Here is a 27349-nt window from a genome sequence, read left to right as displayed (position 1 = left end):
GAGCACATCCATTGCTCAGTACCAACCATACAGCAGACTTTCATAAACCCTCTCTTACCAGAGAAAAGTACTCCCTGCTTCACAGTCGCTCCTTGTTTATATCATCACTTTTTGGCAGTACACAAAATTGTGAACAATTATTGTCAAAAGTCTCTGAAGAACACCTTGAGAACTAACTAAGAATTGCAACCACTGCCATCAAACCCAACTGATGCCTTAGTTTCACAAAAACAAAGTCACATATTAAGTAGTTTTATGGTTTTGTTGCTCTCTTTTTTAATGCTCTAATAAAAATATTAAAAGTTCAAATGTCTTGTTACTTATATATGTTAAATATATTATATATTTTACAAGGGCTCTAAAAGTAATGCCTCCTATTTTATGATGATAGCCCACAATGTTAGAGGTGGATGTTGGTGGTATGGCAGAAGAGGTGAAACCTTCCCACCAACACCTCATCACATTTTGTTGTCATGAGCAGCAGAGGGGTGGTCTGACAGAATGGCATCTGACATGGAAGTGCATATGTGAAGCAAAGGTGTGTCACTGAATTTCTGCATGCAGGAAAAATGTCACCCGCTGACATTCATCAGTGCTTGCTGAACATTTATGGAGACCAAACAGTGGATGTGAGCACAGTGAGGTGGTGGGTGCTGTGTTTCAGTAGGTGATGGCAGGGCACCTCCACTGGTGCAGGTTTTGATGAGCGTGCCACGCAGGCTCTTCTTCATTGCTGGTAAAAATGCAGGGCTAATGGTGACTATGTTGAAAAATAGTGTTCTGTATGAGAATTTGCACTACCGAACAGAGTTACTGCATTCTTTGTGTCTCTTGTAGCATCCATGGAAATAAATAGAAGCCATTGCTTTCAGAGTGACCCAAGAGTGACCCAACATGGCCCAAGACAATTCCTCTTCACTCAGTGTGGCTCAGGCAAGCTAAAGAGTTGGACAGTCAGGGACTGGACAACCTCAAAGGTCTTTTCCAGCCTTAATGATTCTATGATTCTGCTTAGATGAGTGCAGTTCAAATTCACAAGATACAAACAAGTATAGATAAGAGTGTACTCACACACTGAGAATTGGCTGCACATGAATCCCACTGACTTTCTCTTCCTGCTGACAGTCCTTTTTTTGCTGGGTAACATTTGAACTCAAGGAGGTGGTGGTGGTGGTAATACAGTTCTGTGGTTTTCTATTTGAGCTCAGGAAATTCACCTGATGGGAACTGGCCTGTCTCAGGGGTCTCTTGTCAGATTGATGCTGTTCTCTGCCTGACACGGATACATGAATGGGCTTGGGTTGTAAGCCAGCACAAGCACGGTGCCAACTTTCAAATGCTGCACAGTGGTTCACTGTCTCTGCCAGCTGCAGATGCTGGGGCAGAGATCTGTCATCCAAATGACTGTGAAGAAACAGTGATGCCAGCTCCTTCCTGGGAATGTGAGAACAATGCTCCAGTACTACAAAACAAGCAGTATCTGTGATAAGAAAACCAGAAAAAATCCTACTGATGGCTGGGGAGAGGAGAGAGCTGTGGGAAGTGGGCAGCAATGTGCAGCTCCTCTGCCTGGGAACAGCCTCTCACCAAACCTTTACATGAATGTGATTCAGGAGGATTCAGGCAGTAAATGCACAAGATCAGACAGGTCTGTGATGCTCACTCAGTCCCGCTGTTCAGCAGTAGAGAAGCAAGGGCAGAAGGAGGGCAGCATGACTGTGGTACATGCAGCAATGGATTACTCTAGGGCTTAATCTAGAAAGAGCTTGAATTAGCCCAAGGAGCTGCTTTGCTGCCTGGATCCTAATGAAGTCAGGAGGTGATGGAGCTGAGAATGTTCAGCACCTGTGAGGAGGCATGTCACTTTATTCTTTAAATTGGATGTTGTTTACAGCTTACCAGAGCAGTGCATTATTCCTTGAACTTCATTTCTGTTAAATACAAAGTTGCTAAACTCTTCCAAGTGTAAGTTCCTTGATAGGTATCCAGAAACAGCAATTGCTCTCCTGGAAGATTTTTCTACCTGTTTTTTAAGGACCTCTCCAATGTGTTCAGCAGCTGTTTTTACACCAGCTGCAGTGAACTTTGCTTACTAGCACATGAGGTGTCTGTTTGCTCTCAGGGCACCCCATTGTATGCATTTGTCACTTGTTTTTGTCACTTTGGGATGCAGCCAAAAAGGAGATTGACAAACTTCCTTCACTTTTCTCAGTATTATCTGACCAGTAGTAGCTTATGACCACAAATACTTGTCTCAGCAGCCACACGCTGCCACACTTGGGATTAGGATGCCTTATTTGGGAGCTTCTGCCACAGATGCATGTACTCCCCAAGGTGATGACTTATTATTCCTAGCAGTAACACTAGAGCTTCATTACCTCAAGCTGTGATGGTAGACTGAGGCCTTTGATTACATATCTGGGAGCTTCACAGCTCCTGAGATTTCTTGCTACCAGAGATTTGCTCATCTATAAAGGGCTGAAATCCCTCCCTCCATCTCTCCCTGGTTACTTGCTTATGCTACAACACGACCAGCTTTGCTGCATAGCAAAAGCAGCATTTTTCTCAGCTTCATATCAAACACCTCAATAAATATGAATCAAAAGGAGTCAGCAAATAAATGCAGAAAAGCAAACAGGTTTGTATGATCGCTCGGTCCCCAGTCGTACTTCACCAGCAGATGGTAGCAAACATCTCCATTCTCTGTGATCCCGGGCTGGGGCTGGCTGCGACCGCCTCACTCGAGTCACTTGTTTCCAGAAATAAGCTGTAAACAAAATCCTTGTGCAATTTGGAACAAGGGAGAAGAAGGATGGAACCAAATGTTTCGGATGTCCTGGGAAATATTGCAGCAATCAGGACAGAAGAATGAAGCAGAACAAAATCCCTGCAGTGACTTGCACTGAATGGCATGAAAAGCATTTTGGTGTCAGTATTATTGTTCTTGCGGTGACAAAAAGGGACCATTATTTGCAATGTCGCAAATGACCAACATTCAGAACAGCATGACAGAATCAAAACTGCTCCGGGTCAGCTCTGGCTGTGTGTGCTGACCCTTTGTCTTTTCAATGAAGACACAGAAAGTTCAGAACGGGTTCTTTGCCTAGAGGCTGTATCTGGTCATTTATTTGTTTTTCTTCTGAGCTGTACCAGTTCTAGTTCTTTTATATTTGATGTGGTCTGTTGATTAGCACTTTCTTTTACTCCGTTCTAATTTTATGGCTTGTGACAACTCTTCTCAGTTTCTTTTCCCTTAGAACAACTAAGCTGAGAGGAAGAGAGAGACAGGAATAAGTGAAAGCTGCTAAACTGTGCCGTGATTCTCAGAAGGAAGCATCTCTTCATTTATAGGACAGCACTGGTTAGAGCTGAGCAAACAACTTGTGGCAAATTACTGTATACATTTTGCCATTACTGTTTTCTGGAGATTTGGGAGTTCTTTGTTTACTTCATGCAAACACTGGGCAGTTCTGAAGGCAGTTCTTGCAAAGCATTCCTGTTATGCTCATTTGTCCGTTATTAAGAGGTGGTGATCAGAATCCTGAGGATTTGGTTCTGCTCTCTGATTGGACTTTTAGAATGATCTCTGTGCTTATTTGCTGGACATGAAAAATGGTCTCTGAAATGCCTTTTGAAACAAGGCAATGGCTTTTTATGGGTATGAATATGTATTCTTTCTCCAGTGCTTATCCTGGCCAAAGCCAGAACATCTTTCTCATTCAAAGTTTCGAGAGGAGAAAGGAACAAATTGAATTACTGTATTGTGCTGTGTCTCGTGCAGGGCAGTTTGCCCTGGAAAGCAGTGCAGAATGCTGATGTACTAGCTGTACCTCGCTCAGTGGTTATACTGCATATCTGAGAACTTCAAGGTTTTACTTTGGATTTAAGTCTTGCAATTATTAGAAATGCTTTTGCACCTTTGGCAGACTGAATGCTGGTGTTAATCAGTTCAGCTCCATTGAAATCAGTAAGCTGTGTTGTATTCATATATACCGTGTTGAACGTATTCTGCCCTGCTGAACGGCCCCAATAGGACAACACTGCATCTTAGAGTGTGCTACCTTTGGACAGAAGAGATGATCAGATTGTTCCAAGGATAATCCAAGGTTCTGTCTGGGAGATTTTGGTTGCTGTTCTTCAGCATGAAAACGTGCTGGGAAAGACCTGGGCATTGGCGGGCTTAACCACATATCTGACAGAGATGGAAATGGAAGAAGACACGTGCAGGTGATTGTAACACCACAGGTTGGCACTGTGGTGAATCTGCCAGCAGGGAGCCTAATGCTTCATCAGAAGTGGCATGGCCAACAGAAGCCAAGATCTGGTTTGCCAAACTGACTGGTGGTTCAAAAGCACTGATGGATCAACTTTGTACAGGCAGGCTCTATGCCTGATCAGGTATAATCTGCCTGCGTGTTTTAATTTTAGATCTATGCAGTTATTATTTGACATCAGTTCTACCTTTAGTCATCCTTTATTGCCTCAGTGAGACTTTAGAGGCCAGAGATGATAGCCTTGCAAGATGAACCTGGGTAAGAAATAATAGGGATAGAGTCAATACACAGAAACTGAATGCAGCCACTGAAGAGAATGTCTAGAAACCCAGGGAAGTCAAGGTTCCTGTTAAAGAAGTGTTAATTTGAGCATTATGGAGACTATAAAAGATGATGGCACAACAACAAAGCAAAGAAGTGAGTGTATGGGGGTGATCTGAGGAGGTGTTTTGTGGAACTGAAGCATTGGGTTCTGACTGCAAGGAACAAATCTGCTTTATGTGAGATGTTGACTCTGATAATAATACATCATGGAATGACAGAGCAGCTATGTATTTTACCCATGAGATTCAGTTTCTGTTCCAGTGCAGATGTGTAGTGCTTGGTAATCGTGGTAGTGGGGGGGTACTGCAACTCATGTAGCCACTTAATGCCTTATTTAACAATATTCAGGGCTCTTCCTACAATTATTGCTGAAAGAGCAGTCACAAAGTTAGTGCTGTGTGTAGAAACCTCCTACAGTGATATTTCATTCCTCTTTGTAAAATACTCATTATCTTTGTGCAGCTAAAAGCATCCTAGGTGCTTTACAAATCATTAAAAAATGTGGTCCCTGGCCTAAAGTGCTTTCTACTTCAGACATGATGTGGCATGTGAGAAGTGGGAGTGAGATGGTCCAGGGATCGATGGGAAACAGAGTTCCTACAATATGAGCAGCCTGCTGTGATGTTTATACAACATGAGCATAAATCTGTGTCCAGACCCCTGCCTTGCCTGAAGTTAGCCTAATTCTTGGCAGAAACGAGAGCTGTATGGCATTAACTTGGCACTGAAAGAACTATGACTGATGACAGCTTCATTTTTTACTTTTGATGAGACTCTTGTGAAGCACATCACAACCTGCAGAATTAAGAAATATATCCCTGTTTGCCTTAATATGCCATTCAGTAAATCAAGGTAATTTAGCTACAGCTTTAGAAGAACTTGAACAACTCCTGCAGCAGGGACAGGAACCTCCAAATACTGGGAGTGGGCAGTTGAGAAAATGGATTACAGACATTATTTAGCTTGCAACGTGGTCACAAAATGTGGTGGAAACATTTCTTTGTCTGCATCCTATTAAAGTTTCTTATAAGGCCAGCAAATTTTACTCAGACTTGCAAATCTCACTGGGTCTTTGCAAAATCGTTCTCAGCAGCAGGGAATGTTTAGCTGTGTCTTTGAAGCTCATCATGCTCTTCAGACAAAAATGTCCTGAGGCAACACCTCCTCCCTGAGAGAAAGACAAGTAAGTTAAAAAGTCTTCATTTACAACCGGAGGGAAATAATCCTTTGCCTTATCGTCTGGCTGCTATTAATACTACTCACCTGTTTCACAAGGAAACTGGCCAGTTAATCCACGACTGATGGATCAGGCCCCGGCCCCACTGCTGCTACTGATCCCAGAGGGTTAGGAAACATAAGATACTGTGTGGAGTCCCCCAGATTTTACTAAATGAACCCAGAAATGGAAAAGTGTCCCTCCTGCTGTCTCCCGTGATTGCAGATGAGGTAGTAGAGAAGCTGCCTCCAGCAGGCACACTGCTCTGCTGTTCAGGGACAGGAGTATCAGAGAGGCTTGCAAACCTCTGGAGGCACCATGCTGTTTATTTCCTTTGGTGCTTTCAAGCATTCCTCTCTTGAACCTCTATGACAAAGCAGTCTTAGCTGGCTCTGAGTCAGATAAGATCAAATCAACAACCTAAAACCAGAGGGAGGATTTCTAAGGACCACATTGCTCAAACAGAATGGAGGATGCATGGCTGCACTGGCTTTCCCACCCTCAGCTTGCTCTACTCCAAGCTTGGAATTTGCACAGCATGGCCTGGCTAAAGGAAAATACAGCATTTAGATCAGGAAACTGAAATGAGCGAAAGTTTTCCACTTAAAGTTTATCAATCACTATATAAATTGAATCAAACAGTGAGCTATGTAGATAGCTCAGGGTATAGAGCATGTAGTCTGGTAGACTTCTTGTTATCTGTTCTCTGTTTGTCTCGTCACCCTTCTGGCAATAGTATAACCAAGGTCTGGATAAACACTATAACTCTAGGTAATCCGAAAGATAAGCTGAGAGGCTTTCATCATTTAAACCTCTTTAAGTTCCTAATGCATTGCCAGGAGATTTATATAGACCAAAAGTTACAAAAACAACCACTTATAAAAATATTTTCTTTCATTTGTATGTCAAAATTTGACTTCTGTCTTGAAGCAGAAGTTGTGGCATCACCATTTAACACTGTTGCTGCCACTTCATTCATCTGAGGACAGCACTGTCATCTTTTGCAAACACAGAATCCCAAAGCTGTGGTCTGGGAGGTCAGGAACTTGCCTGTGTGCACCCTGTAGACTTTTCTTCGTTGAAGACCCTATGGGGTTTAACAATTTTGTAGAACCATGGAACGGTTTGGGTTGGAAGGAACCCTGAAGCCCATCCAGTTCCAAGCTGCCATGCGTACCTCCCACCAGATCGAACTTCCCAGGGTCCCATCCAGCCTGGCCTTGAACACCTCTGTGGATGGGGCACCTACACTTCTCTGAGTATTCTGAGTCAGTGCTTCATCGCCCTCTGAGTGAAGAATTTATTCCTAATCTCTAATATAAATATAATCTCTTTCACTTTCTTTGGTTCAGCATTAGCAAACCCTCCCTCTGCTTTGAAAAGCTGCCATTTTGACCTATACCAATCTGTTAGAAAGCAATGACAGGCTCAGTTGTATGCAAGAATTGTTTGCCCTCTACAAACTCAGATTAACTATGTCAGTAGGATATTATTATGTACACTACTGTAACCATTAACTAATGACTACTAAACACAATGAATCTCTGTACTTCAAGAGAACTACAGTACTCAGTGGGTCCAGTGCCCGTTACCTCAAAGGCAGTTAGACCAGGGTTTGTCTCTGAATTACAGGAAACATTAACTGTCCTGAAACTCATGCATCATTCCCTTCAGTTTCTGAATCCTTGAAACAGAATCTGATTCATTTTGTCAAAATATTAAACATCTTCACAGTATTCTCTTGGCCTTATTTGGAGAGCAGATCTGAAGTGATCGCTGGCTGCAGACTGGCTGTAGTGGCTGAGAATCTCCTTAAAGCAGATCCATAAGGACCAAGTTTCTGTGCAAGAAACTAAATGGTAGTGTGACTGCTGGAGGAAAACTCATGAAGTTTAGGTGTGCTCAGCCTTCCCTTACTGGACAGAGTTGCTACTGTTTCCAAATGGTGGGCCTGGTAGCAACCTACCATGTCCCAAGGTTCTAGTCTTTCTATCATCTTTGCAGAGAGGAACGCTGGTCTGTGCCCAGATAGTTGTGTTTTTCCAGTAGAAGCAGGCCTGGGAAAAGTATGGAGTATATTACTTATTCCAACAAGCGAGACCCAGCCAGAGAATGAACCTTGATGCAAGAGGTGGCAAGTGTTCCCAGGTCCCAGGTTAGATATTGTCAAATACCAGGTTCATAAAACAGGGGGAGGGATAAGATTTCTCTCTGTGAGAAATGCACAGCTCATTAGTTCAGTAACTAAATAACTGGTTGTTTGAGCTGATGGATAATATGAGCTACTGTGTTTCTGAGCTTAAAAATGTTTTTAATGAGCATTAGTCATACGGGTGACTAACGTCCGTGTTTGTGCTGATGTTTAGCCAGTCTGAATAGATGTAGGTTTAATAAATGATCTCCAGGCTTTGAGGTTCTGCCCAGTTCTGCATCCAAAGCAGGGAAGAGGGAATCATTGATACCAGATTGAAATAAAGAAACAACAGAGTAAAATCATCAAAGCCGTGGGACAAAGGCCTGGTTTAGCCAGGGTACAGAGAAGTATTCAGCAGTTTCTGAAAGCTGCCACTGCAGCCTCCTCTCAATTGCACGGCATACATTGCAACATAATTCCTGCTTTAAGTGGAGGAGGCCAATTATAACTTATTGAATCCATAATTTAGAAGAATTTAGACATAAAGCCTTATGTATAACTCAAGTAAGATGTCCTGAGTCACTTGGGATATTGTTGTTGCCTTCTTTCTGCTGAAGATACGAGACAGAAGAACTCATCTGAGGAATTAATTCTGTACCGTTTAGCAATCTCATTGCCGTCCTTGTGCTGTGAGCTGTTCAATTTGTTCCATTCACTGTTCTTTCCAATTCTGTCAGCAGGACAATTTACTGCAGACTGTCAATGTGCATTGAATCTCTAATGAATTATGGAAATGTACTGTGAAAGCCTGACCTTTTCTTGTGTTTGTATTGGGATTTCCCAGTAGTCCTTTTCTCGTTTGCTTTCATGCTCAAAGCAGAAAATAGTCATTTCAAATATTGTGAAGTCTACCCAGCTATATGAAAGCTCATCCTCAAAAATAAAAAAACAAATATTTCCTGCAGCTAAAAAATGACACAGATGTTATTGGCTGAGGGGAATTATTGGAGAATGTAACAGGCTCCTCATCAGATATAGAGACAAGGCATGTGGAGTTACTACAAACGCAGAGAAGTCTTCACTCTACAACATCTGATCATCATTAATGTAGATTTCCAAAAATTTGGAGATGGTGTCTCTGTTTTCTCATGCAACCAGAAAGACAGATATTTATCTAGACATCTATGTTAGCCAGATGCATCTTCTGAGTGTTGTTTGTTTTATTGGTTTGTTTTTTTTTGTTGTTTTTTTTTTTTTTGTTCCTAAAGAGAGAAAGTGTAAAAGCCAGAGCAAGAATTAAACAAGTTATCCAAATATTACCTGATGTCCAGTATGAGTGTGATGCCCATGTGGCTGCAGGTTCTTGCAGTATCTTGTCAGCTTTTCCATTCTCAAGTCCATATGCTTTACATAGTAAAGCACCAGTTCCAAGAAGTGTGCTGAACTCATCACATCCAAGCTCCCACAACTCCTGGTATGTTTTGACTTAAAGTTGAGTGGCTGTGACTGGCAGAATGAATCAAACCCAGTACTTAGGTAATTTTTCTCATTTTAATTCCTTGAAAATGGCCAAAGCCAGACACGAAGTTGAATTCTGAACCTGGGAAGTTCGCTTTCCAACAGCTGATTAACTTCCACAGCTCTTGGTGGGCACAGGATAGAGTACGTCATCTGGTGAGAGGGTACAGTGCTCTGGACATGTAGCATCTGATCTAAAGCTTTGTAAATCCAGGGAGAAGCTTGCCAGGCCTTGAATCAGTCTTTTTAGATCTAATTTAGTGTCAAGACAAGCTGGATCAGTTTTCTAAACTAGAACACAGATGCAGGCAGATAACAGAGGAGGTGCTGTATTCTTTTATACAAGCAAAAAGGGAAGGTTTCTTTCAGGGTGCCTTAACATAATGCCTCATCAAAAGACAGAAATGGATGTGTAGGTATATTCTCTTACAACTATTGGGAATACAGCATTCTTTGATTTACTGACAGTGTGGTCAGACAAGCACAGATCATGTTAAGCTTAAGAGTAACTGCAGTGCAATGTAAAATCCTTTGCATGAAGCTGGTTTAAGGACACTTCTTACCATTGTCCCTGAGGGATCAGAAATGTATCCCTTGGTCTCTCTTTTCTTCTTAGGATGTCCTGGTTGAACCATTTGTGCTCCTGATCCTGGTGTTCCAGAGCATCACAAAGGTTGTGAAATTACCTGCTGGAAAAAAGCAAATGTGAATCACTTGGTCTACTTCCAGCATTAGCTGGTTTGCAGTCTACACACAGTAGCAGTTGTTACAGTCAAATACACCCACCAAAATGGCACGAACATGTACTCTTGCACAGGTAGGAGGGGTACACCACGGTACTTCCCTTGTGCTTTAGAGCTGAAACTGAGCCATAGTAACACTGACAGCAAAATGCTGGCCTTATGGCACATGGTGCTTCTTGACGTATCTGTGCATGCAGATCTGCTTTAATAATTTTGCATTTATTCAACATTCACAATATATTTTCATAAGGGAACCCCATGCTGTTAGCTGTAAGCTACGTGTATATAAAGATTTTCTGCCCCAAAGGATTTTTAAATCAGTAATTCTAGTTCAGTTTAAACAGAAGTTATTTAGTGAGCAAAGCCTTCAGAAGTCCCTTTCTCCCATATTCTACACTGACTTCTGCATTTTTTGACGTGCTGGGAAAGGAATTGCCTAAGCTAAACTAAGGTTTGATCTGAATAAACTACTAACCTGACTTTGTGATAGCTGAATATATTTAGTTCCCAATGACCTGGGTTTGTTTCACTTGGGACTGGAAGTTCAGGGCCTGTGCTCCTGTTAGCAGAGCTCAGCTACACCACAAAGAGAGCTCTTGTGAAAGGCAGACTGCTTCATTGAGTTTCACTCTTGCTATCCAAGCCTCCACCATATTCATTTACTCTAGAGACAAAGATCCTATCTATAGTGGGGAGTGGGAGATTAATCTGTAAGCAATTTTAAATTGATTTTGTGACAGATATGTATATATAAATATATTTCTCCTAAGAAACTATCCCATGGTCTAAATGTCTTTGTTTTTAAGAAATTCCCTTTGTTATTTGATCTAATTTTTCTGTTACTGAGCTTCATCACAATGTCTGTACATTAACATTCATGTCTGTACAGTAACACCTGAATGTGAACTCACGAAAAAGCAGAGTTCCTGCAGTTCATTTTAAATCAGAGTACTTGAAAAATAGATTTGAAACCTGCATGGTATTAGCAGATCTTGTTATCAAAGCTACATATTATAATAGTTACATGTTATAATATGTAGCAGCTCCTCATGACTTTAATAGAACTGGAATTTTTTCCTCTTAGGGAAGACTTCTGTGCTTTCTTTTTCTCTATAGTTTTGAGAACTAGCTGGCATTTAAATAGCAGAGTTCAGCTGTGTAGAAAAGTATAGAGAGAACATTAGCAACGCTCAAGGGACTACTTACCTGGCTTCTTGAAAGAAGATGTTTTGTTATCAAGTATGTTCATCTTCTTTGTGAATTCACTTTGAGAGCTTACTGATTACCATTTGTTTTAGAATAATCTAATATTCTGTTTTATGAACTTCTGGAACAGAGATTCCCTTTAATAAGGGTTAGGGTGTGTTCCAGGAGAGCTGCAGTGGTCCCTACACCTTTCTATGAACTTGCAACATCAGAGCTTCCCACCAGTGGGGACAACTCAGCTCCTGTCACAGAAATGCAGTCTGACATATAAAGATGAGGCAGCTCTGATTTCATCTGTCCTTAATGAATCAAGATATATGGTATATCTTTTTCAACATCTGTGAGCTGGACCACTGAACTATCATGGTAGTGAGGATGGTTTGGCTGCACTGTGATGGGAATGGCATCAAACTGCCATGGAGGCATTGAACAAACGTGGAGATGTGGCACGGAGGGACATGGTTAGTGGGGATAGATGACAGTTGGACTTGGTGCTCTTGGAGGTCTTTTCCAACCTTAACAATCCTATGGTTCTATGGCTAATTGTAAGTTCTATGGAAAATTTCTCCCAGCAACCACTTTGGAAGTCTTTGAGAACAGATACTCTGCAGGAATTTTGTTTCCAGTGTTACAAATTAGCACTCATTTTATTTTATTTTATTTAGGCATTTTGGTGTTTCTGTATTTGTTTTTCAACAAGGTCAGAACGTGTGGAGGAAGCTGGAAACCAAACATAGCAGATAAGCCTTTCTCTCCCCTCCCCAATACTATAAAAATAGCCGTTTCAAATCAAGTTACAAATGATCCTTTAAAACAGGATAATAATCCAAATGTGCATATCTCAGTCCTATTAAACTGTCAGAGTGGGGTTAGGCACAAATCATATGCGCAGATCAGATTGACCCTGGTCGCTGTGTGGGAGCTGAAAACCCATCAGATTGAGGGTTTGATAGTGATCTCTCACTGAGTACCAAATCAAATACCCTCCCACTGAGTTTCTAAGCGTCCTTAATCTAGATCAGGTGAAGTCGCTGTTTACATGTAAAATGCTAAACATATGTGCAAACCTACATTCTCAGGCTGATGCTGACGGCGCTTTCACGGAGCCTCATGCTGTAATTAGCGAATCCATCGCTAGAGGTCCCAAGAAGTCATAAATGAGACGGGTGGCTCACAGCTGGTGCTGTGGGGTATCCAGAAATGTGCATTGTGACTCAGTTCTACTCTTGCCTTCGGTTTCTCAGTTAGATCTGTATGAGTTATAGTGCGAGATGTGAACCTTGGACTGTTTTGGGGACCTCTGAAGTATTTGTTTCTGACATTAACAGCATAAATAAATTCTGCATGAAGTTCTTTGCATGTTTAGCTTTTCAGAGAGGAGCTGATGAGTCATAGGTTTCTGAAGCATCTTGTTCCCAGCAGTACACTTTTGGGACACTAATTAGAAAGCATCAGAACAATAACAACATTCTTCCTGCTGCCTTTGGGGAAGAAGAAAGAAAAAAAAGAAAGTGAAAGAAAAGTGTGGATCTAATTAATTTGAATGATTGTGTTTTATAGAAATTGCATTAGTCACAGGTTTAATTTTCCCTTTGATGCCACAGTTCATAAAGTCAAGTCAAACTGAAACAATAGGAATACGGAAGGAAGAAAATATCATTGTCTTCTCCTTGTTTTCAGAAATAACCTAATGAAAAGACCCCTTCAAGAGCTCAATGCCTTTGTTGTATCCCTTCTCTTTTCCTGAAGCTACATGCCAGAACAAAAGGCTTCAGCCCAGGAATCAGCACAAAACCCTGAACAAGGATCAATGGAACAAACATTCTGCCAATCTAGTGCTGAAACCTCACATTCTGTACATGGGGCCGAGGTTTTTTGTTCCTAAAGGTCAAGATTTGGGTGCTTTTTCAGCAGGCCTGTTTCTGGGCTTTTATTTTGCTGATTTTGGGAAGTGATACATTTGCATAATTGGCTTTAGGAGTACCGGTACACTTTTAAAGCACTCTGAAAGTACTTCTGCTCAGATTAACAGAATGAGGTTTCTAATTCCCTTTGTGAATTTGTTCCCTGCAATTAAAGGACAGTATTTATTTTATGTTGAATGGCCCCCTCAAATTCTTTACAGAGTTTATGCTTTTCTTGCTTCTACATGATCTCTTAAGAGAGCAGTAGCACAAGCCTTACAGTTTCCATCAGATTTCTGACAACATTCCCAAAATGCAGATTTCTACTGATGTCAACAGTGGGATCCAAGTGCCTTTTTCATACAGTGATATTAACAGTTCCTGCAGAGGTGACAGTGTAAATCCAAAGCCAGTTTTTCAAATTCTGTTGTTGTAACCAATACTGTCTGCCTTATCTCTTCTTCTTTCACCCTAATCTTCAGCAATGGTGAACAGCTGCAAAAAGTTCCCCACGATCAGTGATTTCCTGTCCTCATAAGGCCATGTGAAGCTCTCTGCTTCCTATTTCCAGATGAGCGTTCAGAGGCTCAATTGAATTAGGTATTGAAAATACTGGCTAAACATAATCTCATTTTGTTCCCTGAGAACATGTTTTTCTTTCACTTATGAGAAGGACTTATATTTGGGTTGTCTAGTAGATTAATTTGTACCTGGAGAAAGATCCAACACCCAAAGAACTGTCTATAGGTAAGAATATCACTGGTTATCAAGTTTCTAAGTTTCTTGTCCACGCTGTTTTCTAGAGAAAGTTTGAGATATGAGCCACAAGATTTGTTTTGGTTTGGTTTTGGTCCTTCTCTCCTCTACCTTCCCCTCCCCTTCCCCTCTTGCCAGTCTCCAAATGAGAAGTATAGAGGCTTCTAATTCTCAGAATATTTCCATGGGTTGTGTTCTGTTTAAAAATGTATGCATCTTGTTATATGTATGAGCTGCCTCCCCTGAGGTTGGAAGCTTGTGACCCGCTTTGGAAAGAGCACAAGTACAAAATTTCCAGGCTTGTACTGGGTCCTCTCTCTAATCCAAATCAATTTCCTGTGGTATGCTGGAAGCTGCTTCAGATGTGACCTGCTGCCACAATAACTCTTACTGTCATCCATCTTTATGTTGACAAGCTTCCATTTTGTGCCAGCATTCCTGCAAGAATAACTGAAGAGCAACACGGAATCATGTCAAGTCTGTGTAATCCTTTCTCAGTTAAAGAGGTTTATTTTGATAACCTGGAGATCTGGGTGCTGTGGAGCATTGGGATGACTGGGCCCCTGTTCCTCTAGCCTTTGATAGCTGTTAGCAGATAATGTCATGAATCTGACATGAAGCTGGGCTTGTATACGTCCTTCTTCCTTGCATTCCAGGTTTGAATTGTGCTGTGCCACTTTGCAACCTCATGCAGTGCAGAGCTGCACTAAGAGAGGCTGGATGAGCAGCCTGGATGGATGCACAGATGTCTTCTCTTTCTATGCTCTCTGTGGTCAGGAGGTGGTACTGGAGTCCCTCTTACATCAGCAGGCTGAAGGAGGAAGAGTGCACTTGTGTACATGTATAGGCTTGGTGGTGGTATGATCTTACAGAGTGGAAGTGGAATTTTTCAGTTTAAATGTTTACTGTAAAGCACAGTAAGATGTGATGATTTTATACTTTCAACAGAATTTGGCAACCGTGGTCTCATTTACTACGCAGTGCTTGCAGCTTGATATGCGTTTACGAAGGAAAGACATTTTGTTCCTATGGTCCCCTTAGGAGTTGATGAATTAAATTCATCCAACTGTCCAAAACTGAGTAGTCAGATCGTGCCACACTTACCAGGGCTTTGTAACTTGGGCCCCAAGACACGCAATCATATTAGTTAATACACTAGATTAGATTTAGTTTAATAACTGACTGAGGACTTTTGTTTAATAGTAAGAATGTAGTCTGTCGGTTTTACGGCAAAAATTCTTTGTACCTTAAATTTTATTATCCCTAATAAAATAATAATAAAACATGATGGACTGGCAAACAACAGTTCAGATGATATTAAATTAAAGAAGTTATGTATTTGGTTTGCTTTTGCCTCTTTAAAATTAGAGAGTCTCAAATAAGCTGAAATTAAAAAATATATATATGAAGACTTCTGAAAGTTTGAAGATCAAAAGATTCAATTTTTTTGCTTGAAGTAAAAATAATAATTTTGGAAAAATTTCATGATAAAAAAATCATTAGTTGGTGAGGGAAAATGTTCTGCTTACTAGAAACAACAGCATGGAGTAGTCTAGGTTTGGACACGAAGCAAAGAAGTGTTTGTATGGGTTGTATGGGTGAGAATCTGTTGCTTTTTAGATGCATCAAATAAGGTTTAGTTTTCTCTTGCCTAAAAGCTCTCCAGTCATACCAGCACATCACTGAGTTCCAGCTCATATGCCTGCAGAGATATTAGAGTATTTAATCATTAAAATGCAAGGCAGAAGCAGTAAAATCCACTTGGGAAAGTCAGCACTGTGGCACACATATTTATCCTAAAATAACAGAAGCAAAAACCTCTGGTTGTCTCCTGTCACTAATTCTGTTTTATCTGTTCAACCACATTTGCAGCTATAACTGCTGGTTTTCCATAGCAGCCTTCCAACCATGCTGTGAAGCTTCAGATGATCAGGAGGGCAGAGGGGAAGATAGCAGATGAGAATGGGTGAGCAGAGCGCGTGTAGGGGTGTTGGATGCAAGCAAGCAGGCATTTCTGGTTGGTGGTAGGCAGTGGCCATGTGTTTGCTGCAATGGGAAGACAAGCCATACACTGTTCTGTTGATTAAATTTTGTTTTTTTTCAGAGATTACACACAGTAGATATAACAGCAATTGAACGGAAATGTGTTGGTATTCACAATTTATCTCTATTCTGCCTAATAGTCCTTTAAATCACTTGGGACGTTATTTAGATGTTTTAGCTGCTTTTGGCATTTCCTAGAAATAAAATAGAGGCATTTTTTAGTGCTGAAAGAAAAAACACAGAAAACTGAAGCTCTACACAGAAAGAAGTAGGTAGCATAAGTGCTGAAGTTCACTGGAGGCACTGCACACAGCAACATGCCTGTTTTAGACAACAGACCTGTCCTGCCTGTGCTACCTTGAGCACTTATCCATTGCTTCCTTCTGGATCATTGATTTTGGAAGAGAATCATAGGGTCATAGAATTGTTTGAGTTGGAAGCAACCATTAAAGATTATCTGCTCCAACTGTCCTGCAATGAACAGGGATACTTACAGCTCTATCAGGTTGCTCAGAGCCCCATTCAGCCCAGGTTTGAATGTCTTCAGGGATGGGGCATCCATCACCTCTTTGGGCAATCTTACCACCCTTATTGTAAAAAAAACTTCTTCCTTATGTCTAGTCTTTCGTACAGCAACCCCCTTGTATATTGAAAGGCTGCTCTCAGGTCTCCCCAGAGCCTTCTCTTCTCCAGGCTGAACATCCCCAGCTCTCTCAGCTTGTCTTCGTAGGGAGGTGTTCCATCCCTTGGGTCATTGTACTGGCTACGCTGCTTTCTTTGCAGCTCAGGATTAGGTTGTCTTTCCGGGCTGTGTGAGCACATTGCTAGCTCATGCTCAGCTTCCCATCTACCAGTACCCCCAATTCTTTTTCTTCAGAGCTGTGCTCCATTCTTCCATCCCCCAGCTTATATTGATAATGAGAGTTGCGTTGACTCAAGTGGAAGACCCCATACTTGGCTTTGGTGAGCCTCATAAAGCTCATTTGGTCTCACTGCTCCAGCCTTGAACATGTTAACTGTTCCACACCACTTGGTGTCATCTGCAAACAGCTTGGTGTCATCTGCCAAGACCTCTGTCCGGTAGCTGAGTTGGCAGACCAGTGAATGAGGTGTTGGAGAGAAGTGCTGCTAAGCTGAACCATTCAGTCAACATGACCAAATATTGTTTGAGAGGTGAAGGACAAATTTGTGCAGACAGAGTGTATCTGCCTGTAGACAGAACTTCTAGTGTAATGTTCAGTATTGCAGAGTGAAGAACGTATTTCACAGCGCAGCACATGGTGGGATGTGGCCGCGGCCTTTCCCCTGACATTCTTAGCAGAAGTTGCACTTTGTGTAAGTGTCTCACAAAATGTGCCAGCTTCTGTAGTTAGGAAACGTGCCTGTGCCCTCTGGCATCATTAGAAACCAGTACCCAGAGCAGTACATAGACTACACATTTTTGGCATTTTGGGTAAAGCTGCTTTTAAAATGCTCTTCTGTACTTGAAAGGAGAATATGACTCAGTTAGAGGAGTTACATTATAAATGCTGGCTTGAAAGTGTCCCATAATAGTTCTTTTCATTGCAGGCACTCTGCTCACAGGGGCTAGGAAGTACCCCCTGCCATTCAGACCTACTGCCCTTTCTTTCCCTTGTTGAGGCAACGCTTTGATGCTGGCACACACAAACAGCTGCTCGCTTCACGTGGCCAGGTGCCAGCGTTCCCTGATGGGGTCCCTTGCCTGGCCTTTGGGAGATCACTGCACCCCTCCTCTGACATTCCGCCAGAGATTCTTGGAACACAAGATGTTCAGAGCAGATTCTGTGAACCACCACACTGTTTCTGCCACCTCAAACCAAAGCAATGGGTTTGCAATGGTGGAGAGAGGAAACATCTTTTTCTTTGGTAACTGGAGAAATTGTCTTCTACTTCTCACATGACTTTTATTGAATTAATCTCATTAAGAAAATAGAAAATAGAAAATTGATGTTTAGTGACAAAACAAGAAGCTGTAGTGGGAAGAACTCCATCTACCAAGGAGGATCCATGTTGCCATGCATATGATGTGCAGATTGCTAGGATTTGGAATTGAAACATGTGCTACTTACTGCAAATCAATAGTTACATTAGACACACAACTAAGAAGAGATCTAAAGGAGTTTTCTGTAATAAATCAGTACAACTAGCAAAGTTAAATCTGCACACTACATTGAAGTGGCCAACATTGCCATGAACAAGAAAACATTTCAGAAAATACACACAAATATGTCTATAAAATCTAACTGTAGAACTTAATGAGATAAACAAAAAGGCACTGATCATAAATAATTATCAGTATGTCAACATTAGGAATTAATTTTGAATCATATAGGCAAAAATTTTTAAATAGGAGTTATTTTCTAAACACTTCTAATTCTAACCAGAATCACAGAATCATAGGGGTTGGAAGGGGCCTCCAGAGATCATCGAGTCCAACCCCCTGCCAAAGCAGGTTCCCTACAGCAGGTCATACAAGTAGGTGTCTGAATATCTACAGAGAAGGAGACTCCACAACCTCCCTAGGCAGCCTGGGAAGCCTGGGCAGCCCAATGTTACTGACGATGGTGAGTAACTAGTGAGCCCTCTGAGAGAATGTGGGAGTCATCCTGCTAAGAAGAAATAAATTATTTGCAGTGTGTGTAAATATGGTGAGTTTGTATGGTTTTCAGTCTATAATTCTGTCTTAAGACCAGCCAGAGGTTTTGCTATGGTTTCCAGTGTTACCAAACTGTTGCATCTGTTCCCACTGAGACTTGGCGTTGGCAGGAAAGGATCAGTGTCATTTCTGATCTTTGTGTTCAGAATAGCTTTAGTGATTATCACACAGCTTCGCTGCTTGTTGTGTTGCAGCACTAAGAAAATAAAGAAAATATTTGGGGTGCAAATATTTAAAAAGTGTCTCCCCTCATGGTACATACCGTGGGGCAGCCACTGTGGAACCATTCAATTTAGTTTGAGCGTGCATTTAAGACTGGACTTAAAAAATCTCAGCGCCAGAGACCACAACTGCATGAACTGTGTACTTTAGCATTCACTTTATTTTATACTGATATATTTCAGTATTGACTCAGTACTGATATATATCAGTTCAGTACTGATATATATCAGTATTTTCCATTGTCTGGCTGGCTGCAGAGTCCTGGTTAAATCAGGCCTGCAAATCCTTGAGGCAATTGTAGAATATGGAAGCTGGGTAAGACCTGTACAAATGCAGGATGATTTGGAAAATATCTGAAAGGACTATTCAGAAAGGGTTTGAAGGAATTTAGCCTTTGCAGGGTTATCTTCTGTTTGGTTCCTTTCTCTTTTGCTTGATGCTACCATAAATACAGGCAAAATATTTCTGACTTTGAAGTGAATCTCTTACTTCTAGGGCACAATGGTAACATGCTGGATGCTCTACTGAGGCAAGGTGTGTCTGTAGTATATTAAGAATCTGGATAGATGTGACAAACTGGACTTATTACTATCTACATGGGACTGATTAACAATCCCAAAGCCCCTAGTTGTGCATTTAAGCGTTGAATAGAACCTTAAAATGAGAATGCTGTAAGCAATTTCAAAGTTGGACATAAACATAAAATATTCTAGGATAATATAGAATGTTGCTGGCTATTTCATTTGCTGAATTAAGTATCTACTTATGCTGCTCTTTGGCAAAATGGATATGCACCTTTACAAAATACCTGCAGCTGGATATCCTTTTTCATTAAAAAAAGACATTTTATTAAAAAGATTCAACTCAAAATTAACTCAACTGACATTTCACTTCCACGAAGCTGAAGTGACAAACTCTTCCCTCTGATAAAGATATAAACCCAAAGAATGAATCGCAAAGACTGAGAAATAAAATATGAAATATCAAAGGGTGAAATAGTCTATAGAGAAGAAGGCATTAAAGCAGTAGGTATATAATTCATTCACACTGCGTGGTTGAAAACAGTTCTGTAGCATTAGATTTCTGTTTGCCCTTCATTACTGATAGTTTGAATACAAGGAATGAAATGCTGTGTGGTGGAAATAAACCTGAACTTACCCAGGATTCTCCACTGAAACTTTTATTGGTACAATTAAATGAGAGTGTGGTCTGAAATGCTGCTTGAAAACAAGACTGAAAAAAGCTATTCTCACTTCTCAGAGGAAAGATTGCTCAATTAGGATATGTGTTGAGTAATACCAAATATGTTATGGAAGCTCAGAAGAAGTCATTGATTCCAGCTGAGATTCATTTTGAGCTTCTGGCTTGCCTTGAATGCTGATCTCAAAGTGAAACTTAAAGGTCTCATGCAATTGTGAATTCAAAGCAAGAGATCTGTTTACTGAAACTTGGAAGAATTGAAACTATTCTTTCTCATACTGCTCTTTCACCAGCCTTTGCAGTCTGTGATCTTGTTAACCTACTAAACAAAGATGTGAGCTGATTGTCTTCGGGTATTGCCTGTTTTCTCTCTGCTTTTCTCTAGTAATTTGCTTGTCTTCCTCTCAGTGACATGCAGCATGTGTAGCTATCAGGCAGTGCAAAGGACGTCTCTTAGGGCATCGTGCTGCAACAGTTAGGAACTGTCCCGTTGTTGTGTGACTGGGACTGGCATGCTGCCCTCTGGCATCTCAGGGTTTGGGCTGCTAAGGGGACAAGTCACCTCAGCCTGGCCCCAGTCAGGTGGAGGTTTTGGGCACTCAGTGTGTCACTCATTGCTAGACTGTTCATTTGGCCCACAGCTGTTTAAAGGGAAACAGATCCTCTAAATTCAGTTATTAATCAGCAGAGGGAAGGTACTTTTGATAGACTAAATTTTCAAGGGTAGTCAGTTAGGCATGTATGTGCTGCTGTTTTGGAAATTAAAAAGCTCTATGTTTCATTTAGCTAAGCTGTTAATGTGCTGTCATTTATTATTCTATGCTCCCTCACTCCACGTTTAAATTCTGCCACGTAAGCCAGTCTCTGAAGCCCACCAGGAGGCAGTGGGGCAGAAAACCCCAAGGCTGGAGCTTTCCCCATCACTAGCAGGGAGACTGCAATATCAGCATCTAGCTCTCCTCTTGCTGCCTCTTATTTTGAAAGTGGGAACACACCAGCAGTCTGTCATGAAAATACTGCAGCTTATGACAAGAATTAATAAAGCAGTGAGTACTGTGCTGGAGGCACCAAGACTGAGCTGGCTAAGGCATTTGTCAAGGAGATTTTTTTCTTTGCACGTCTAGAAGGGTTATATTGAAGAAGCAAATTTGTTTCTCTGCAGATTGAATAATAAATTTAAGACAAGGGAACTGTGAAAAAATCAAGTGAATGGCAACTTGTGCTCTTTAATGATCTTGCAGCACTTGGACTAAGAGTAAGGATTATTAGCTTTGACCTAGCAAAATGCCAGGTTACATTCCTGCCTTCTTTCAGGAAGTTATTAAATATGTTGCTAAAAATTGTTGTCTGGTGCTATTGAAAGCATGCCATTTTACTCCCCCAGATGTTCTGTTTCCTTGGGACAATAATATTTTAATGCACACGGGTTTTTTTTTCTTCACAATTTTCATCTAGAGAATGCCCGTAGCACATAAGAAACATAAACTGGTACGAAAACTCTACAGTCAGCCCCCACAAGCATTTTTTGAACCCCAGAACAGCTGCAACTTGCAACTTTCTGCAGTGGGAAATGAGGAAAACTGATTCCACATTAAGCCATTCTGAAGAATGCTAAAATTTGTTGTTAAAAGTGGAAGTAAGGTGACAATTTGCTAGTTAGTCACATGACTAAAGGAAAATCCTCTTCCATTTTGATTCCTCTAACAGTGAAGAATATACAAAACAGAAACACTGCACAAGCTAGACTCTCTGGGAAGTGCTTAGCTGGTCCTGCCTCCTGGTGCTGTGAGGTTTCTGTAAGTAAAGGTCAGAAGCAGGAAGATGTCCTTGAGATTGCATGCTGAATAGAACTATGAAAATATTTTGCAGTTGTTTAGCCATGACCTCTGTACTGTAGACACAGTCAAATTGTCTCAGCTCTTGGCAGCAAGGCAGTGTTAGTGCTCTAGTATGAGCTGGTGGTAACTGTATGACTGGGACATCTCCAAATACTTGACTGGGTACCGTGATTCAGGCATGCAGCTCTGATTGCAGCATTGCATTACTTATATCATGGTATTGTCCTTGTGTGGTCTCATGGCTTTAGAGGTGGCAGCATCCACCATTCTTCCTTGTCTACCTGGCAGATTTAAGAAAATCTTACATCCATGCACATAAAGGAATTGTGGAAGAAAGCAATGAAAAGCAACCCCAAACTCCCAACCACCCATCTTCTTAATATCAGTATCAATCCATCCAAGATGGCCATGTGACCACTCCTTACTTGATTATTTCTGCTCAGGTATTCTGGCTGAGAACAAAGTCAGAAAAGACAGACTACATAGGCAGAATATATGCAGTTTAACAGTGTCAAGGAATTATTTATTGGCCAGCCAGTCATCAGTCAAGTAGGGAAAGGCTGGTCTATGTTGCTTCTTGAAATCAACTGGCATTTGTTGTTGCTGAGTTGCCATCTGCCTGTGCTTTGCTTTTTTTTACCACGGTTCTCTGTTGCTTCAGCATTTTTCCTCTCTAATACTTGAAGTGCTATTACCATTATTCAAAAATTTCATCTCTGAATATTTTCTTCTTACTCTTTTTTTCCCCCTGTAATTTTTGCCAGTAAAAGTAAGCTGAGGTCAGGGCCTGGCTGTACCAAGCTATCCAAGCAAGTTTTGGATAATAAATGGGTGAACCCTGGGGCCAGGGATTTCAGCTGCAGCAAGTTCTTTGTGGCTTTTGCAGAGCTCTGATGTTATTTTTCTCCAATTTCATGCTATACCTATGGAAGACGTTTACTGGAACCTGTCAATTTCTGCTCTGGATAGAAATACAGCACAAAGTCATCTTTTGGGTCTGGTATACTGAGCAACAGTTATATACTTCAAGATCAAAAGTATTCTGTAGCTTCTAGTTTTTTATGTCTTTCAGCTATATAAAAAAGCACCAGAAGGAAAGATGAGTTCTGTTTATTCTACTGAAGATAACCTTCCATCTTCAGAAGCTGATCTTGAGTTGGAGTTGAAAAGATGAAGGAGAATGATTCTCATGGCTGTGTGATGGTAACACTGATAGTCTTGTAAAAGTCAAGTAAGTGCTCTGGGAATCAAAGAGATCAAAGAGCCAGAGAATCAGGAAGAGCTTAGGGCCTGGACACTGCAGGGTGATGAAGCTTGTTTGCCTGCATTCCCTCTTAAAAGGGACCAGAAAACTGGTGATACAAGACAGAATTGTCATTGTGGTAGACTGAATCTGCCTTAAACTGATGGCTTACTGAAATGCACTACAGCAGTGAGACACTATTTGCATACAGATGTACCCACTAGCGGCGTAGATGTCTCCACTGTCAATCTTCATGATGCTCTGGAGCCTAAGACACTCTTTCTGAATTATTAATTTTCACAGAAAAATCAATTCAGCTATGAAGATGGAAGGTGGATAGGGCTGGTGCTATAAGATTCTGGAAAACTGAAATGAAAATGGACGTGCATGATACCTTTACAGTAATAAAGCTGACATTACTGAGTCAGCTACTGCAGCAACAATGGGTCAGCAATGATGACTGAACACATACTGAAGTTCTGAAGAAGAACTGTGGCCAGTAAACTGAAGAATATGACCGTTTCCCTCTATCCAGCACTCACAAAGCTACATATGGAGTATGATGTCTGTTTCTTGACTCTCCAGTACAAGAGGTATGTCCAGGAGTTGAGGACAGTCTGCAGAAATGCCACTCAGATGGTCAGGGAGCAGGGACACATGACACTGAAAAGATCACTGGAAAAAATGAGATTTGCCTGGTGTGGAGATAAGAAAGGTAAAGGGGCTCTAGCTGCTGCCTCCACTACCTATGGAGAAGACACATCCATACCTCTTAGAGGAACGCAAAGAAAGGACAAAAGGCCATGACAGAAAGTTGTGGCAAGGTAAATTCTGCCTGGTTGTACAAGAAAACATATGTCCTATGCGAGAGCTTTGAAGCAATGGAATAGATTGCAGAAAAAGACTTGGCAATTTTCATTCTTTAAGATTTTCAGAGTCTGACTGGAAAAGACCCTGAGAAAATGGACTTACTATTTGCTAGTTAATTCAGCTTTCACTACAAAGCTTGAATAGAGACCTCTGTCGATCCCTCCCAGCTTGAAGTTTTCGTATTACTTTCTGCCTGTAGATACAGCTCTTACCTCAGCGTTTTTCATTTGGCTGTGCTATTCAGCAGAAAGTTTAACATGCAGCAATTCAGCATTCTATCCCAAACTGAAGTCCTCCTCTACTAATACAAGGAGTCCAAAATACAGTTCAGACCATCAGCTTTCAAGGTGTTGAACTGACCCCAACACTTGAATCCTGCAGTCTGAAGATAGCAACCAGTGTTGTATATTAGAGTGAATATTGGCAATGTAGAACTAAGTGGTCTAATTAGTCTCATTTCAGTCTCATAAATTAGCATATATAAGCCATTTGTTTTACAGAAAAAAAAAAATGCTGAACTGTTGAAAAAGTCATTTTTATCCTAACTTTGATTCTTGTCCTAACTTTGAAATCTGGGATTTCACCAAGATGTAGAGCTCAGAAATGAATTAGGCACATGGTTAATCACCTAGTTTTCTTTCTAGCCATCATGAAGAGAAATGCATTTCCAGAGGAAGCTTCAGGCACAAGTTTTATGTATTTTGTGTGGAGAATTCATTACCCTAGATGAGCTCCATAACACCTTTTCCTTATGCACAACAAGCTGCATAATCTCTTATCTGAACAAGGTCTGTATTATTTTTTCATTGGAGCATCTGCTTTTGTTCTCATGTTTATCAGCATCAAAGACAGAAGTTTGCAGTACTCTAAACTAATGGAAAAAAATATCAAAACCCTGTTTTTTTCCCTTGGGGACTGGGAGCATTCATTCAAACAGACTGCTACCAGTCCCTCCACTGCACTGAACATCAGGTCCAACAAAGCATGATACTGGCACATTTTACTGACTCATTCTGTATTCTTCAAATTTAAATCCATATAAACATGTTTCCCATGCTTTTGTATATCTTCTAGAAGCACACATTGTAATCCAACACATAGCTTCACATCCTACCTGAAAGTCATTCTGCTCTCCTGCATTTGTGTTTGATGTGGACTGATGTATGTCCCTGCTAGGAAGCTTTTTCACTCTTTGCATTAAATTCATCTCTGTAATGTGTACAGAAGGCTCTGGATGTGTACAGTGACCCTGTGTGTATGCACCTACCCAGGAACAGCCCGTGCTGCAGTCCTGGCACCTCTGCAGTGTTCCTTCACATTATTTATAATAGAATCATAAAATACTCTGAGCAGATAGGCACATAAGGATTATTAAGTCCAACTCCTGTCTCCATGCAGGACCACCCAAACACTAATCAAATCTTCCTGAAGACACTAGCGTGGCAACCTAGTACACTGAAAGCTCATTCATTAGGTTTGTGGTTTGCCCCACAGTCTAAGAACACAACGTGTGGAAAAGAGCAACCAAACCCACATGGGGACAAAAACTAAATAGGAGCAGGAACTGGAAGCCCTAAGGCAATAATAACAAACTAAGGAAACCTAGAGAGTAATCATTGGAAAGTAAACCCGGAGGAAGGAATTCATTATGAGCAAGGGAGCTGGTGTGGCTTGCTGATATGTTATCTTTGCTGGCCATCCTGACTCACCAGCATGCTGAGTCTGTCTGAATGGCCTCAGATACCTTCGACTTGTGCCCACAGTCAGTCTTTCCAAAAGCTTTCTCAGACAGCGTGAGAAAAGCATGACCTGGCTCCTGCAGAGCACGGCTGCTCCCGGGAAACTGGAGTGCTCCCTAGTCCTGCCCTAGCTGGGAGCACAGCATTGTCCTGGAGCTGAAGGGTGCCAGGAGGACCTGGAGCAATCTGCTGAGGAGTTAATTAAAAGAAAACAAGTTACAGTTTCATCTCATTTGCTGAAGAAGACAGTTAACTCTTTGTTGCAGGAGGCTGCCAGGGAGTTGCTGTGCTGGGATGAAAGCCCATCCTCTTCAATCGCTCCGCAGCAAACCAAAATTGCAGGTGTCAGGAAAACTCATTTTGTGGCATTAATCAGAATGGATTAAAATAGAACAGTTTCTGAGCTGCCCTGCAAGAGTAGCTGTGGGACATCAAAGAGAGCCTGTGTGCTCTGCTTTGAAATACTGTAGTCAGCCAAGCATTTATTGGAAAGACACGTTAACTGCATTGTGTCTAAAAGTATTTCAGTGTCTAATCATTTGTGTCCTGTCTCCTCCGTTGTAGTATAATTGGGTAAGAAATTACCTGTCGTGTTCGGGTGCTTTTACTGGTGGAGCTCAAAGACCCATTTAAAATCCTGGGCTGCGTCTTCATTTTGAGTGTATTGTAATGATGGATAATGGACTGCCACAGACAGTTCACTAGGAATAAATCCACTGTTGTATCAGTGACATTTGTATGCACTCCTCTAAGATCAGAACATTTCCCTGGCTGCTTTGAAAAGTGTCTTTCTTCATCGAAGGAAAGAATAACAGATTGTATCTAGAGCTGAGGTATTTTATGATCCAAAAATTTTCATGTCTTGAAACTCTTCCAGATAATGTGTTTCAATCTGATACATACTTGACAAGAGGTAAGAGGTTTTCTTATAAGATCAGAAACTTGGATCACCCGTGGAACTTGCAAAAAGTACAAGTGCTAGCTTTTCTGAATACTGCATGACAGTTTTGTGTTTTAAGAAGACTAAAACTGCATGTGGAAGCTGCCATATGCAATATTAAATGTATGTGATATAATTTGCAAAGACAAAGTGCAACAAATGATTGTCTGTTTAGATTCTTGTCCAAACATTCAAATAAAAGGAAAAAGCAACAGAAATCTATGAAATAATGAGCTAATGAAAGGGGTGGGTAGGAATCATTCATATGGTAGAAGAAGGGAGTGGTTCTTCCTCCAGCATGGACTTGAGCTGTGGAACATTTTTGCCTTAGGATGGTCTGGATATTTCTGTTTACCACAATTCAAGAAGAAACAAGACAATTTAGTTCAAGAGAAATCCAGGCAGAGTGATTACATATGAGAACACCACTTCTGGCTCATGGAGTGCCTGAAGGCTGGAAAGGAATCTGGTGAATTGCCACCATATGCTCACTGGGTTTTTT

The sequence above is a fragment of the Tetrao urogallus genome, assembly GCF_951394365.1.
Source record: "Tetrao urogallus genome assembly, chromosome: 1".
NCBI lineage: Eukaryota > Metazoa > Chordata > Aves > Galliformes > Phasianidae > Tetrao > Tetrao urogallus.
This window is presented reverse-complemented; position numbering follows the sequence as displayed.